The sequence below is a fragment of the Ranitomeya imitator genome, chromosome 1 (genome assembly GCF_032444005.1).
Source record: "Ranitomeya imitator isolate aRanImi1 chromosome 1, aRanImi1.pri, whole genome shotgun sequence".
NCBI lineage: Eukaryota > Metazoa > Chordata > Amphibia > Anura > Dendrobatidae > Ranitomeya > Ranitomeya imitator.
The window spans coordinates 786389865-786405731 of record NC_091282.1 but is presented as its reverse complement, the minus strand read 5'-3'; the positions used below and the strand labels follow the sequence as shown (position 1 = coordinate 786405731).

At 44.3% G+C, this 15867-nt stretch overlaps 1 protein-coding gene across 3 annotated transcripts in view; it reads left to right on the top strand.

The window, feature by feature from the left end:
* The window catches only part of CLMN (calmin), a 136651-nt gene that overhangs the window by 83828 nt on the left and 36956 nt on the right, over positions 1–15867 (top strand). The gene's annotated exons all lie outside the window — the stretch shown is intronic.

The following is a 15867-nucleotide window of genomic DNA, read 5'->3' as shown; positions in this document are numbered from 1 at the left end:
TACATTATAGTGGGGGCAAATGTCTGCTGATAGATTGGATCTATAGGATCAGCTATGCGTAGAGTGCCCGTGTCAGTGTCCTCCCCTCTGTTCACCCCGTTCTCGTTATTGGGGTCACCAGTTCTCTGGACGTACCAGCAGTAATAGTGGCCGGAATGACCCATTAAGGGATAATTTGGCGATGATGTTCAGAAGGTATAAGAAAACTGCTGATATAACAATTGCTCGGCCATCTCCTTCAGTGTCTTGCAGAATGGGTGAACGGTAGCGAGCGTGTAATTGGGTCGCGGACTAGAGACTTACATACTGTAGTGTCATCCATTGTCGGCTTGTTGGATTCCAGTGTGAAGTGCTGTCAGAGGAATGTTTATGAAAATCAGATTACCAGGAATATTAATGAGAGTGAGGAGTCTATAAACCGCCAGAAAAAAAGAACATTCCGGAATCTAAAGAAACCAGCAAGCCGCCTATGAGCGGGCAACATAGGGAATATTCCTGAGACATGCTGGGAGAGGGAACGGCTGATGAGCGGCCATCAGACAGTATTAATGTGACGATGAGCAGAATAATCACTGGCAGAGGGGGCAAACATTCCCCAATATTAAAGGGGTCTTCTCATTTTCTTCAAAGGGAAAAATTGCAAAAAGAAGCTACTTTGGAATTGACCTTTTTCATTCTATAGTTTATGGCATGTTACCTCTGTTGTCGACCACCGCTGCAGTCTGACAGAGGTAACATATATGTTTGGAGTGCAGTGCTTACAAATACTTTGCTATATAGCTTGCCAGCGCTGCCCAGAAGCTGCCACATTGCTGTCATCGCACTCCTCCGCTGCTGCATTGAGTGCATCCATGCCGCTGGTCCAAACTGTCAGTCATCTGCACCGCACCGCCCCCGGCTGGGAGGCTGAGGAGCGGAGCGCCCCTGAAGACAGAACAAGTCCCCTTTAATGCCGGTCTAGAGGCTGGTCACTCTCTTACTCAGTGACATTTACTGCTTTTATAGTTTTCATTTGCCAGAAATGTTTTTTTTTTTTAAATTTGAATATGCTAATAAGCTGCTTTGTGCATCTTGGGCGTGACTGAGCACCTTCCCACTTACTTCTTTTGTCTTTATCTCCTCCCTCCACTTCATTGATTGACAGCTCTGGCTTTATAGGAGCTAGAGAGGGTTGGATGTGGACAATAAAGTAATGATTTTTGGTTAGGTCGAAGCCCCTTACAAGGCACTAGATTGGTTGATGCAATTATTTTGTGCGGACAGCGATAGGGGCAGCAGCCATCAGCCCAGGAAAGCAGTCAGTATTTCTGAGCCCGGACACCGCCACCATCTCTAGGATTCAACCTAATAGGTGACATTATTCCATTACACCCGGTGATGGGAATTATGGGAGATTATTTTCTGTAATCCCATCAGTCTGGGATATTCCAGTGTAATCTCCATATTCATGTAGGACCCTGCTCCAGATAACTGCATTTTTGGTACAAGCATGCTGACTGTTTCCTTCACGTGGCATATACAAGTGCTTCTCACAAAATTAGAATATCATCCAAAGTTAATTTATTTCAGTTCTTCAATACAAAAAGTGAAACTCACATATTATATAGTCATTACAAGCAGTGATTAATTTCTGTTAATGTTGATGATTATGGCTTACAGCCAATGAAAACCCAAAAGTCATTATCTCAGTAAATTAGAATACTTCATAACACCAGCTTGAGAAATAATTTTAAAATCCGTAATGTTGACCTACTGAAATGTATGTTCAGTAAATGCACTCAATACTTGGTCGGGGCTCCTTTTGCATCAATTACTGCATCAATGCAGCGTGGTATGGAGACGATCAGCCTGTGGTACTGCTGAGGTGTTATGGAAGCCCAGGTTGCTTTGATAGCAGCCTTCAGCTCCTCTGCATTGTTGGGTCTGGTGTCTCTCATCTTCCTCTTGACAATATCCCATAGATTCTCTACAGGGTTAAGGTCGAGTGAGTTTGTTGCCAATCAAGCACAGTGATACTGTTGTTTGTAAATCAGGTATTGGTACTTTTGGCAGTGTAGACAGGTGCCAAGTCCTGCTGGAGAATTACATTTCCATCTCCGAAAAGCTTGTCGTCAGAGGGAAGCATGAAGTGCTCTAAAATGTCCTGGTAGACGGCTGCGCTGACTTTGGTCTCGATAAAACACAGTGGACCTACACCAGCAGGTGACATGGCTCCCCAAACCATCACTGATTGTGGAAGCTTCACACTAGACCTCAAGCAGCTTGGATTGTGGCCTCTCCACTCTTCCTCCAGACTCTGGGACCTTGATTTCCAAATGAAATGCAAAATTTACTTTCATCTGAAAACAACACCTTGGACCACTGAGAACAGTCCAGTTCTTTTTCTCCTTGGCCCAGGTAAGGCGCTTCTGGCGTTGTCTATTGGTCATTAGTGGCTTGACACAAGAAATGTGACACTTGTAGCCCATGTCCTGGATACGTCTGTGTGTGGAGGCTCTTGAAGCAATGACTCCAGCAGCAGTCCACTACTTGTGAATCTCCCCCAAATTTTTGAATGGCCTTTTCTTAATTCTTTCAAGGTTGCGGTTATCCTGTCTGTAATGACTCTATATAATATGAGTTTCACTTTTTGCATTGAAGAACTGCAATAAATGAACTTTTGATGATATTCTTATTTTGTGAGAAGCACCTGTATGTCCCAGCATAGACTCTGTGTATAGCACACTGTTACATGTAGTGTAGTACATCGCTGTGTGTATGCACCACGTGTGCTCGGATTCCCACTACTGACTCCCTTCCAGTCCTGATGATGAGTCACGCTGCTCTGTACAAGATCACAGGAGTGAAACTGCTTGGGGCGTGGAAATGTGGGTGCACCCGGAAAATGAGATGGAGGCGAAATATAAACTGTCTGCAAATACAAGAGTTACGCAACCGTCAGAGAAAGCAACCGCAGCGGCCCCCAACTCTCCCAGGGCTTGGGCCACTAAACTGGGCTGTATTGCTAGTTTTGCATTTACTTTGCTTAATGTATTACCGGCTATTATTCCCTGTTATCAGCCATTACAGAGGGGTTATGTGAGGGTATGTGCACACGTCAGGATTTCTTGCAGAAATTTTCCTGACAAAAACCAGACATTTCTGCCAGAAATCCGCATGCGTTTTTACCGCGATTTTGACGCGTTTTTGTGCGTTTTTTCCAAAATGCATAGAATTGCGGGAAAGTCCGCAAAAATAATGAACATGCTCATTTTTATACCGCAATCGCGGAAAAAAACGCATCCATGTGCACAAAACATGCAGAATGCATTCTAAATGATAGAATGCATAATGTATGCGTTTTTAATGAGTTTTTATAGCGTTTTTAGCACGAAAAAACGCAAAAAAAACGCAAAAAAACCTGTACGTGTGCACATAGCTTCACTGTAGGACAGGAGACTACAATCTATTACTCCCTGTTATCAGCCATTACTGGGAGAGACGACTCTAGGACAGGAGACTGCAATCTATTACTCCCTGTTATCAGCCATTACTGGGAGAGACGACTCTAGGACAGGAGACTGCAATCTATTACTCCCTGTTATCAGCCATTACTGGGAGAGACGACTCTAGGACAGGAGACTGCAATCTATTACTCCCTGTTATCAGCCATTACTGAGGGAGGTGACTGTAGGACAGGAGACTGCAATCTATTACTCCCTGTTATCAGCCATTACTGGGAGAGACGACTCTAGGACAGGAGACTGCAATCTATTACTCCCTGTTATCAGCCATTACTGAGGGAGGTGACTGTAGGACAGGAGACTGCAATCTATTACTCCCTGTTATCAGCCATTACTGGGAGAGACGACTCTAGGACAGGAGACTGCAATCTATTACTCCCTGTTATCAGCCATTACTGAGGGAGGTGACTGTAGGACAGGAGACTGCAATCTATTACTCCCTGTTATCAGCCATTACTGGGAGAGACGACTCTAGGACAGGAGACTGCAATCTATTACTCCCTGTTATCAGCCATTACTGAGGGAGGTGACTGTAGGACAGGAGACTGCAATCTATTACTCCCTGTTATCAGCCATTACTGGGAGAGACGACTCTAGGACAGGAGACTGCAATCTATTACTCCCTGTTATCAGCCATTACTGAGGGAGGTGACTGTAGGACAGGAGACTGCAATCTATTACTCCCTGTTATCAGCCATTACTGAGGGAGGTGACTGTAGGACAGGAGACTGCAATCTATTACTCCCTGTTATCAGCCATTACTGAGGGAGGTGACTGTAGGACAGGAGACTGCAATCTATTACTCCCTGTTATCAGCCATTACTGGGAGAGACGACTCTAGGACAGGAGACTGCAATCTATTACTCCCTGTTATCAGCCATTACTGGGAGAGACGACTCTAGGACAGGAGACTGCAATCTATTACTCCCTGTTATCAGCCATTACTGAGGGAGGTGACTGTAGGACAGGAGACTGCAATCTATTACTCCCTGTTATCAGCCATTACTGGGAGAGACGACTCTAGGACAGGAGACTGCAATCTATTACTCCCTGTTATCAGCCATTACTGAGGGAGGTGACTGTAGGACAGGAGACTGCAATCTATTACTCCCTGTTATCAGCCATTACTGGGAGAGACGACTCTAGGACAGGAGACTGCAATCTATTACTCCCTGTTATCAGCCATTACTGAGGGAGGTGACTGTAGGACAGGAGACTGCAATCTATTACTCCCTGTTATCAGCCATTACTGGGAGAGACGACTCTAGGACAGGAGACTGCAATCTATTACTCCCTGTTATCAGCCATTACTGGGAGAGACGACTCTAGGACAGGAGACTGCAATCTATTACTCCCTGTTATCAGCCTTTCACGCTGGGGAGAGAGGGGTTATGTTATTTAGAGGATTTATGTCCTTTATTCCCAGTCCTGAGATGACATGACCGCCTGACTTGAGCATCCTTCTCTCCTCAACATCCTGATGCTGACAGCTCCTCTGTGCTGCTGTGGCCCCCAGGAGCATAAGCACAAGGCTCAGTGTTCCTGTGGCCCTAGGGGACACTGATAGTATATACCACATGTATATTCCTCCTTTTTCTAGCTCAGATGTTTGTTTTTTTCATTCTGCAGATCTTTATATTTATGTGAGATGAGTTTTCGTTTTTTTCTGGGCTCTGACCCCAATGACCTATCTGCCTCGTTATCCTCTAGCCCCTCCAGGCAGAATGATGCTGTCACTGTAATATATACAGCGCTGTGCAAAAGGTTTACTTAGGAGTATAAAAAATACAGCAGAGTAACCAATAATACCAAACAGGTGATAAAACAGAAACAGCTGTGTGGGAGGTGTAAAACTGGGTGGGGTGCAGCCAAACTTTACTACAAAGGTGAGGTTGTGGAAGACAGATTCATGTCATACACCATGGTGAAACTGCAACAAGACACCAGGTAGTTATACTGCATCAGCAAGGTCTCTTCCAAGCAAGGATTTCACAGTAGATTGGGGTCTCAGGATTTCTGATGGAGATCAAGACATTAGAAACATTTGAGGACCGTAGACTCTGGGCGGCCAAGGAAATCAAGGAAACTTAGTGCAACAGATGAAAGACACATCATGCTTCTTCCCCTTCAAATAAGATGTCCAGCAGTGCCATCAACTCAAAACTGTCAGAAACCAGAGGGAACGGCTACAACCATAAGTCTGGCCAGAAATGGGCACCAAGACCTTTCAAATGGAAACAAGAACAGGCAACTCAACTCTACACAAAAGCAAAGAGCAAAGGACTGAGGTGCAGAAAAATGTCAGCAGGTCTCTGGACTGAGGAGTAAAATGTGGTATCAGAAGCAGCTTCTTCCAGAAGAGCTGGAGGGTGGCACAATAATGAGGGTCTGCGGGAGCAGTGACGCACGGCACAGGGTCCTACAGGTTTGAGGCGGCATTTGAGTAAATAGAGGGGGGGTTAGTGGTGTCCTCAATGCTGAGCGATCCAAGAGACACTGAGCCATCATCTAATATCAACAATAGGCGTCTGATTGGCTCCAAATTTATTTTGCAGCTGGACAACGACCCTCAACATCCAGCCAATATCCAGGGGGTGGTGATCTGGGCGACTCCCTGATCTCACATCCTCCCATCTGTTTGGGATCACGTTAATTGATAAAAATAAACTATTGATCCTTCTTTATATGAATCTTCGGACTTGGCAGCATTTCTTCCTTAACGGTTGCACAGTTCTGTGCATATATAGTAGAGTGCAGCGTCCCGCTGTATGTGCCAACATGTAATCACTGAATGTATGAGATCTGCCGTACAGACTAGATTTATATAATGAAGGTGCTTTGTGCACAAATTAGCATGTCTGAAGGTTAGAGTTCCATCAATAAAGGTCACCTTGTCGTGACTGGTGGGCACACAGGAATTGGCCAATATTGTGTACTAAGTACCTTCGTGTTATTATATGGCAGAAATGCAGTTTGTGTTTCGTAGAGTTAAAGTTTATAGACATCTCTGCGCACACCGTGTCTGCGTCACTGTCTGTCCGACATATTGATAGTAGAGAGCCTTGCAGTCACTATCTGGATGTCTTCCTGTCTTTCCTTGTACGTCGGCCTCTTTTTTTGCACTTTGTATCTAGCAGAATGTTCCTTTCTTATCTTGGGATCTTATATATAAACTTTCAATCTTTCAGTCGGCAGCATTATCGGATTCGGGATTGATGGGGTCATTATAATTACTTTCTACTACCTAAAATGTTAGCAAACATGACCCATTAACTGTCAATCTGCCTGTCAGCCGGCGGCCTCGCTCGCCTCCATGTTCTGACATTTTACAGTACTGTACCCTGAAACATAAGACGATGCCTGAGCTGGTGGGAGCGGATCGCTCAGACGTCCTATTAAAACCGTCAGTTGTGACCGGCCGGCGGACGGGGGCTTATTTTCTCTTCAATTTAGTTGTTTAAATCTGCAGTTCTCGCTGGCACTTGTGATATAGAGCATAAATAACCCCCCCCGCGTGTTTATTTGTGCTTAGTCACTGGCAGCGCCTTAACCTGGGAAATCAAGGAGGCATCTGCAAGGGAAAAGGGGGCTCAGACCCTCAACACTGACTCCTGACAATGTACCGTACTCGGTGACATTATATGTCTGCTTGCTGTCAGTGGCTGAAAATCATGTACAGACCTAAGCTATGTGCACACGTTGTGGATTTGGCTGCGGATCTGCTGCGTTGTATTTTCCGCAGCATGTCTATTCTTTGTGCGGATTCCGCAGCGTTTTACACCACCTCCTCCTCCAATAGGAATACACAGGTGAAATCCATACACAAAAAAATGCTGGTAATCCGCGGTAAATCCACAGGTAATCTGCAGGTAAAACGCAGCGCTTTTAACCTGTGGATTTTTCAATAACTGAGCGGAAAAATCCGCACAAAAATTCGCAATGTGAGCACATAGCCTTATACTACTCACAGCTGGGAATTTGCAACAACTGAATCCAGTCCCAGTTGATACATTGTAACAAAGCATCAGAAGAGAGATTGGTGCTGTTGGTGTATGTTGATCACAGTGGATACACTGTAGCAAACTCTCAGCTGTGAGATGTATGCAGACTGTACAGGATTTTAGCCTGTTTTTCCCTCCATTAAAGGGATTGTCCATATGTTAGTGGATGACCTATCTGTATTACAGGTGATCTATATGAGACCGATGGGGGTCCGACACAAAGTGCGTTATTCAGCAGCGGCTACTAAGCGATGTACGGGGTGAAGCTTGGTACCTGGCTTAGTGCTATCTGCTGGCTGACTGGCTATGCAAGGTGTCGGCCCCCCACTAACCTCAATATGTCCGTCCTAGACAATCCCTTTCCACTTTTTCGGCATCTAATGCCAGGTATTTACTGCTTTTGCATGAGCTAAATGGAAGGGGCATGAAGGCAGTGCCAGTGGGACCACCTCGCACCAGAGGTGTATGGCCCTATTGTATCCAGCTATTGATTAATAGGGGGCACAGGCAGGTGGCTGTGTGAAGAGAAGAAGTTGGTAGGGTTTGGTGGTCCTGGGCACAGCTCCTGCCCCCCGCTCCTGTGTATCCTCAGTGTGTATATTTATGTATCTCTATTGTTCTTTATTCATTATTTATTTGATACTTTGTTGCTTTTCCCGCAGGATCGTCTTCCCACAGTCACATTTTCTGTGACTCTATCCGTAAACTATGGATAATTACATGAAGGAATCAATATTGCATGAGATTAGCGAGCTCCCGGCGTCTGTCTCGTGGTGTGTTTTGTGATATTATCGAGGATAACAACATAAAACCTGCTGCAGCCGAGAGCGAGACACACCGCGGAGCGCAGAGAGCGATCCGGCGCCCCTCACCCACCATCATTGGGTGATTAAAGGGGATGAAAATTAGATTGAACATTCTGGGCTCAATGCAAAATCTGTCCCAGGACCCCCACCTGCCGTTCATAGTACTGGAGGCTTCTTATGTAACAGAAGGGCCTTCGGGCCCCATCAGGCACAAGGGCCCAGGTGCATTCCCCATTGTTAGAGGGCCACTGTACAAAGAGAGATTACTTTATAACCCAATGGATGAAACAATGTATCTATGGATTCCAGACTGATGCATGTTATCAGCAGATCCATTTTCACGCCAACTGTTCAGAATTGTGGAAGATCTGCAGAGGTCGGATGGCCGTGACATTGGGAGGGTGAATGGTGTCGTGTCGAAGTTATTCCATTTGCTCAGAGTATGGCGGCCGAGTACAACAGGCGAGATCTTATATAAAGTTGGATAAACCTCCAGTTATAAAATGTTTTCTTCCAGCTGGCGGAGATAACGGCGGGGTGCCAATGACACAGGTGATGGTGACGCCCCGCGAGTCGCGGAGCCGACCCATGGCCTCGTTAGCCGGATTTATTCTCTGTCCTGGCAGGCGACGCTTCCTAGAAGGCATTCAGTGCCGCTTTAATGAGCGCATCCTGCGTCTGAGAAGAGCTCAGCCTCTAATCTCAGGAATTGTGCAGGCGCCATGACAGATAGACCGAGCAAAATGAGGGTCAAGTGAGGCGCGCTGTGCAAATCCTGGATTGTGGGGAATTTCAGCAGGCGGATAAAGATTAGCAAAAAAAGAAGGAAAGAGATCTCCGCAGAGACAGCAGAGATCACGTTCTAGATATTTTATAAAGGCCACGTTCATACGGCCAGTATGTGGTCAGTATTTTACCTCAGTATTTTACCTCAGCATTTTACCTCAGTATTTGATTGTCTCCTGGTTTTGTCTTACAATCAGAGGAAAAGTATAATAGAAACACGTCACCACTTCTGTATTATTACCACTCCTGGTTTTGGCTACAAATACTGATGTAAAATACTGAATATGTGAACGCGGTCATAAAAGACAACTGTCCTGCATCACCGGAGCTCACCGACGTACAGTCACCGCCATCTTTTTGGACAAACAGAGCCGGCACCTGCAGTATTCCTCTCTACTCTCCAATATAACATTTACTAATGAATTTCTCATCCTCTTCCATCATGTTACAGCATTTTCTGGGTAAACTGGGTGAACACCAGTATGACAAGCACTAAAGTTGTGTTGTCGCCCAGTTTTCCCAGTCTCCTGCACATTCCCATGAAATCTCCAGGCAGAGTCAGCCACTCAGGACTCTTCTGTGAAAGCTTCAGTGACAATTCATGGGAGCCATTTTGGTGACCACATTGGTTGTCAGACAATTTTATGACACTCACCCGGGAATGTTTCTACTCCTTTACAAAGTGTTTAATTTTCACTTTGGTGCTTTTACTTTTTCTACTCATTCTTCCATAACTTTTTTTTATTTTTCCATATGAGTTCTTGTTTTTTTGCAGGACAATGACAACATTCATTTCACCATAAAATGTGCAGAAAATTCAAAATGTAAAATACTGGAAAATAACCCCCCAACAATTCCACCATTTTTTTGAGTTTTGTTTTCCCAGTATTCACTGTATGGTATAAATATCCAGGTAACATGATTCATCAGTACAACTATTCCGAAGCCAAACTTCTATCGTTTTTTTTAATTGAAAATTTGAAGAAAAAAAAAAAAAGATTTGTCGCCTTTCTCTGAGACCTGTAACTTATTTTTTTAGCGGATGGATCTGAGTGAGGACTTCTGTCTGGCATTTATCATATGGAATGTTGATTATGCTGATTATGTTTATTTGTATATTTTGCTTATTTTTTTTTATAGATTTTTAAAACTTTATTTTGATTTTTTTAAGCCCCTTAACTTTTTCTATTTATATATATATATATATATATATATTTTTTTTTTTTTTTTTGGAAAAGTTGGATGTTTTGTATCTGAGGCTTTGTAGCAATATTGGATTTTTTAAGTGTGCACTTCCAATTTCCATTTTTTATATATATACGGGTCAGTTCATTTCCAGTAATTTCATTATACGAGCGGATTGACTTGGAGCTGTAAAAATTAACAATTACTCCAGAAGCGTTTCCTTTCCAACATTCTAAAGCCCCCGTCACACACAGCGAGATCGCTAGCGAGATCGCTGCTGAGTCACAAGTTTTGTGACGCAACAGCGATCTCAGTAGCGATCTCGCTATGTGTGACACGTAGCAGTGATCAGGCCCCTGCTGTGAGATCGCTGGTCGTGTCGGAATGGCCTGGGCCATTTTTTGATCGTTGAGGTCCCGCTGGGTAGCACACATCGCTGTGTTTGACACCTTACCAACGACCTCGCTGACAGGACGTCCCATTGAATCATCATGAAATAGCATCGTTCTACAGGTCGCTACAGTTCGCCGCATCGCTGCTGCGTCGTTGGGGAGATCGCACTGTGTGACATCTCACCAGCGACCACATAGCGACGCTTGAGCGATCCCTGACAGGTCGTATCGTTGTCGGAATCGCTCAAGCGTTGCTATGTGTGACGGGGCCTTTACACTACAAATCCCAGAATTCCAGGTTCTGCCGCCATTCCAAAATCTGGAACACACATGTGATATAAAACTCTCACAAAATTTAATCCCCCCCCATGTGTCCTCGTAGGTGCCAAGTGCAGTAAAACCGTTATAGGATCCTATTCCCACTAATTCTGTTATTCCAGGTGTAGTAAGAGGCGAATTTGGGTAAAATAAACATTCTGCGATACAGATTTACAGTGGCAAAAAATGGGCACAAGGGACTCCTAAACTGGACTATGTCTGTCAGCGGCCGCAAGGCAGGTGTAAGGGTGTGTGCCGAATATTAATAGTGCTCACTGTGGGGTTCAAAGATTTTCTAAATCAGGTGCTTGTTGTTTTTGTTATATTTCCCTTTTTTGTCTTTGACTTTATCTTTTCATTATATGTTGAATTATTTACGTTTTTTTATTTGTTTAGTTATTTTTTTTTGTTTTCTTTTAAATTATTTTATTACCGTATTTACAGTTGCGATCATAATTCCTCCCAATTATAAATTCAGTTTATTAGCAACATTTCCAAACTCTCTGCTGTTTCCAATAAATAATTGGTCTCATCGAATTCACCACAAAATGTCCCTTTTACTGACTCTTGCCTTTACAGGATTGTTTAACCATTCATGACCAGTATCTCTAGAACTTGAGAGTCTCTATGGCTGTTGTAACCTGCTGCTCCCCTGGTTGTTATAACCTGCTGCTCCTCTGGTTGTTATACACGAGATACAGTTGCTTATCACAAAATTAGATTATCATCAAAAAAGTGAATTTATTTCAGTTCTTCAATACAAAAAGTGAAACTCATATATTATTTATAGTCATTACACACAGAGTGATCTATTTCAAGTGTTTATTTCTGCTAATGTTGATGATTATGGCTTACAGCCAATGAAAACCCAATAGTCATGATCTCAGTAAATTAGATTAACAAAAAAACACCTGCAAAGGCTTCCTAAGTGTTTAAAAAGGTTCCTTAGTCTGTTTCAGTAACTCCACAATCATGGGGAAGACTGCTGACTTGACACATGTCCAGAAGGCAGCCATTGACACACTCCACAAGGAGGGTAAGCCACAAAAGGTCATTGCTAAAGAAGCTGGCTGTTCACACAGTTCTGTATCCAAGCATATTAATGGAAGGTTGAGTGGAAGGAAGAAGTGTGGTAGAAAAAGGTGCACAAGTAATCGGGATAACCACAGCCTTGAAAGGATTAAGAAAAGGCCTTTCAAAAATTTGGGGGAGATTGACAAGGAGTGGACTGCTGCTGGAGTTGCTGTGGAGTGATTGCCTCAAGAGCCACCACACACAGACGTATCTAGGACATGGGCTACAAGTGTCACATTCCTTGTGTCAAGCCACTCATTAATAATAATAATAATATTTATATAGCACCATTAATTCCATGGTGCTGCACATTAGACGGGGTTACATCAAAATACAAATATCACTTACAGTAAACCAACTAACAATGACAGACTGATACAGAGGGAAGAGGACCCTGCCCTTGCAGGCTTAGGCTAGGTTCACACTGCGTTACAGCAGCCCGTTCAACACATACGTTAAACGGGCTGCTGTAACGCAAGTGCCGACTTTGGCACATCGCTAGCACAGATAGAGCTAGCAGATGCTCTATCTGCGCTAGCAGTGACGGACCCGGAAACGCTGCAGCCCGCGTCTCAGGGTCTGTCACTCAATGACGGCACATGGCTAGCGAACGCCCATTGTGGGTGTGCGCTAGCGATGTGTCCGACATTGGAGTCAATGGCGGCGCTAGCGGACTACGTTATGCCGCGGTGTAACGTAGTCCGTCTAACGGACTGGGGGAACGCAATGTGAACCAAGCCTTACATTCTACAGGATTATGGGGAAGGAGACAGTAGGTTGAGGGTTGCAGTATCTCCGATGGTGTTGAGGTGGTCGTGTGTGTTGTGAATTCTGTTGTCGAACTCCCTCCTGTGGTCGTGAGTGGTACTTCGGCGGGTTCTGTCTATGGGCTCCCTCTGGTGGCTGTGAGTGAAGCTGCTGCTTCTGAGGTTCCTTACACAGGTGACGTGGTTTATCCTTTGGTTGACTGCTCTATTTAACTCCTCTCAGATCGTTGCTCCATGTCAGCTGTCAATGTTTTTGCATTGGTTCAGTTCGCTCCTGGATCTCTCTGGTGACCTGCCTTCTCCTGCAGAAGCTAAGTTCCTGATAGTCATTATTTGTTCATTGTTTTCTTGTCCAGCTGGTTTTCATGATTTTGTCTTGCTAGCTGGAAGCTCTGGGATGCAGAGTGGCCCCTCCGCACCGTGAGTCGGTGTGGAGGTCTTTTTTGCACACTCTGCGTGGTCTTTTGTAGGTTTTTGTGCTGATCGCAAAGTTACCTTTCCTATCCTCTGTCTATTTAGTAAGTCTGGCCTCCCTTTGCTGAAACCTGTTTCATTTCTGCGTTTGTGACTTTCATCTTTACTCACAGTCAATATATTAGGGGGGCTTCCTTTACCTTTGGGGAATTTCTCTGAGGCAAGGTAGGCTTTATTTTCTATCTCTAGGGCTAGATAGTTCTTAGGCTGTGACGAGGCGCATAGGTCTGGTCAGGAGCGCTCCACGGCTATTTCTAGTGTGTGTGATAGGATTAGGGCTTGCGGTCAGCAGAGCTCCCACATCCCAGAGCTCGTCCTGTATGAGGTTTAACTATCAGGTCATTCCGGGTGCTCCTAACCACCAGGTCATAACACGTGTGGTCATTACAGGTTGTAGTCTTCTTTGAAGAGATGGGTTTTTTAGGTTCCGTTTGAAGGATCCAAATGTGGTGGATAACCGGAGGTGTTGGGGCACCGAATTCCAGATGATGGCGGATATTCGGGGAAGTCTTGGATGCGATAGGGTGAGGAGCGAATAAGCGTGGAGGAGAGAAGGAGGTCTTGGGAGGACCGGAGATTACGTGAGGGAAGATATTGAGAGATTAGTTTGGAAATATACGGAGGAGAAAGGTTATGGATTGCTTTGTAGGTCAGTGTTAGTAGTTTAAACTGGATACGCTGGGAAGTTGGGAGCCAGTGAAGGGATTTGCAAAGAGGGGAAGCAGGAGTGTAGCGAGGAGAGAGATTAATTAGTCGGGCAGCAGAGTTAAGGACAGACTGGAGGGATGCGAGAGTGTTAGAAGGTAGGCCACAGAGGAGGATGTTGCAGTAGTTGAGGTGGGAGATGATTAGGGCATGTACAAGCATTTTGGTAGAGTGAGGGTTGAGGAAAGGACGAATTCTGGAAATATTTTTGAGCTGGAGGCGACAGGAGGTGTTGAGAGCTTGGATGTACGGTTTGAAGGACTGGGCAGACTCGAGGGTTACTCCGAGGCAGCGGATTATTGGGACAGAGGAAAGTGTGATTTCATTTATTGTGATAGATAGATCAGGTAGGGAGGGTATGCGAAATGGAGGAAAGATAATTAGTTCAGATTTGTCCATGCTCATGACCAATAGACATTGCCAGAAACGTCTTACCTGGGCCAAGGAGAAAAAGAACTGGACTGTTCTCAGTGGTCCAAGATGTTTTCAGTTGAAAGTAAATTTTGCATTTCATTTGGAAGTCAAGGTCCCAGAGCCTGGAGGAAGAGTGGAGAGGCCACAATCCAAGCTGCTTGAGGTCTACTGTGAAGGTTCCACAATCAGTGATGGTTCGGGAGCCATGTCACCTGCTGGTCTAGGTCCACTGTGTTTTATCAACACCAAAGTCAGTGCAGCCGTCTACCAGGAAATTTTAGAGCACTTTATGCTTCCATCTGTCAACAAGCTTTTTGGAGATGGAAATGTCTTTCTCCAGCAGGACTTGGCACCTGTCCACACTGCCAAAAGTACCAATACCTGGTTTGCAAACAACAGTATTACTGTGCTTGATTGGCCAGCAAACTCGCCTGACCTTAACCCCATAGAGAATCTATGGGGTATTGTCAAGAGGAAGATGAGAGACACCAGATGCAACAATGCAGACGAGCTTAACCCTGCTGTTCTGTTCGGTCTGGGGAGACCTATTTTGAACTTTGGTATTTTTTGGGGTGTTCAAGATGCGGTTCTGAAACTTGTGGTTGATTGACTTAAATGAGGATGGGTCGGTCGGCCACGGGTTTCAGAGCCGCATCTTGAATATTTTAAAGAATATTGAAGTTCAAAGTCGGTCATTTTTGACCAACAGAACAGCAGGGTTAAGGCTGCTACCAAAGCAACCTGGGCTTCCATAACACCTCAGCAGCACCACAGGCTAATTGCCTCCATGCCACGCCGCATTGATGCTGTAATTGATGCCCCGACCAAGTATTAAGTGCATTTACTGAACATACGTACATTTCAGTAGGCCAACATTTTGGATTTTAAAATCATTTTGCAAGCTGGTGTTATAAAGTGTTCTAATTTACTGAGATAATGACTTTTGGGTTTCCATTGGCTGTAAGCCATAATCCTCAACATTAACAGTAATAAATACATGAAATAGATCACTCTGTTTGTAATGACTCTATATAATGTAGGAGTTTCACTTTTTGTATTGAAGAACTGAAATAAATTCACTTTTTGATGATACTCTGATTTTGTGAGAAGCACCTGTATATGGCCAGACACCAGCTTTCTGGCAGCATCCCAGAGGAGGAGTATTTCGTTTCTTATTGGCAATGGCCTCCAGGTCACTAATTTTCATGGGTTTGGTTCTGCAGCCGCCTTCCCAACCATATTTTATATGGGGCTCATCAGGCGACAGCGTCTCTCATTGATTTATTACAAACAGAAAAAAGTTTGTTAACTTTGCTAATAAATGAAATTCATAATGGGGGGAAAAGGGGGATAATTCTGACTGCAACTGAATGTTTTTATTAGTTTTCTATCTTAGTTTTTTTTACATTTATTTGATTTTTTTTTTATACTATTTGATTTTA